Source organism: Equus caballus, chromosome 7 (genome assembly GCF_041296265.1).
Source record: "Equus caballus isolate H_3958 breed thoroughbred chromosome 7, TB-T2T, whole genome shotgun sequence".
Classification (NCBI taxonomy): Eukaryota; Metazoa; Chordata; class Mammalia; order Perissodactyla; family Equidae; genus Equus; species Equus caballus.
This window is the reverse complement of record NC_091690.1, coordinates 39,390,034-39,392,027: the sequence shown is the minus strand read 5'-3', so window position 1 is coordinate 39,392,027 and position 1,994 is coordinate 39,390,034.

The window sequence follows — 1,994 nt, the reverse complement described above, 5'->3', positions numbered from 1 at the left end:
ACTATGTTTGATACGTTTTTATAGGAGACAGGTGGGACGTCAGTTTTGTTCACAGCATGGTACCTCCTTTTCTCTGGAATTTGAAAAGGTCAGGAAACTTCATCCATTGACCAGGTATGTCCCCATCACCCCCAAATAAAAGACCAAGATACTTCCTAAATGTAGTCAAGGAATTTGGGGCCCTCTCCTGTAATTTCCTCAGAGAAGCCTGCCTGATGTCAAGCCAGCGATGGCATCATTCAGTGCAAGCCATCCCAGAGGGGATTATGATCAAGGAATGTGATCACTTGCTAGAGCTGAGGAAAAAGAGTCAGATAGTAAAACCTGGACAGAGGTCGTCCAGAAAACTTCAAGGAAGATAGCACCCCGATTCTAACTATCTGCTATTGGACCCGAGACTGCTGTGTCTTTAGAGTGGAAAATCAGAACACTCCCAAGAGATACTAACTTCAGATAGATGTTGTTTTCGCAGTGTCCAGTTTCCTCTTCCTGATTCCATTTTAACCACGCAGACTTCTCAATTTTAATTTAGAGCAGTTGGCCAGCACCGATTGCCCTAACAGACAGTGGCCATCAGATACCTTGACGGTGCTTTATCAATCAGGTGCTCCGTGTTTGGCCAGCACGAATCTGGGCAAATGCCATGGAGGGATTTGGCATCTGCAAAGCTTTGGTCAGCAGACCTGGGACCAATGGTGATTGATGGTGCTGTGATTCAATATTTAGGAACCGTCGAGCCATCAGTTCAGAAACAATTAAACCATTGGTCAGGGAGTTGCTCTGCTTCTAGGTTCTCTGAAGGATAACTGAGCTATGTGTTACTCTGAGCATAAACATTATGCTGACCTTGATCCAGGAATTTAAACAGTGTCACTTAATGTAAACGCTAGCAAATACCTTCTTGCTGAAGTGGTCTATTTTCAGGATGGGTAGGGTTTCTTCTCTACAAAAGTACTTTGGGGCATTGGATTTTAAACTCAGTCAGATCTGCATGTCTTCTCTCAGTTACACTGCTTGGCCTTCCAGGCATCAATACCAGCTTCTAAGGTTGAGGGAGCCCTCTGCTGATGGCTTGGGTGTAACTTCACAGCACACAGCAAGGAAAACTGGGGGAAGCCCAAAGAACTCCTTAATCTAAAAACTGTAAGTGTCTAGACCTACAGCAGACTTTCGCTCTGAAAAGCCAGGCTCTAGAAACGTCCTTAATTTCCTCAAAGTATCCACCTCGTTTCAGGTTTTATTCTTTCGGGAAATAGAAGAAAAAAGGTCTAGGAGGAGGTTCTTGTCCTATGCATTGAGAGAGCTACACACCTCTGTGTGCATATGCACACACACATACACACACACACACACTCTCTGCAACCGTGGTGCTATGATCCACTACAGGAAGCCTCTGCTCTGTTATGTGTGCCCTGGAGTAGAGGAGTGGGAGGGGCCTAAGTATATATAGAATCGCAGAATCATGGGACTGGATTTAGGAACATTTACCCTTTGTAGCATGTCCAGATGAAGAACTCTGATGAAGCCACAGCTTGAAAGAGGAATTCTTCCCGGCAGCTGTGGCCTTGATGCTGGAGGTTAACAGCTTAACACCAGGGTGTGGTGCCCAATTCCGAACTCTGAAAATTAATGGTGATAAGGGTGGGCTGCCTGCCAAGGCTTGTGGTGTGAATCCCAAGAGAAGCACCATCTATTTTGAGACCACTCTCAATCCCTGGCATGCTGTCCTGTGCTTTGATGCATGCTCCACCTCTTTATCTATATGTCTTTCTCCAACTCTTTTAGTCCTAAATTTTCTTGAGCTTTCAACCCATGGAGAGTGATGACAACTTACTCTCTGGTGCATCTAATTCACCAAAAAGAATAATCATAAGGTAACATGAATCAAATACCTGACCCAGATGTCATTAGGAAGAACCAGTGGTATAACTCTTCCTTGCCAAAAGCATCAATGGAAAGAGAAAGGAAATGGCAAATAGAATATCAAACCTGGA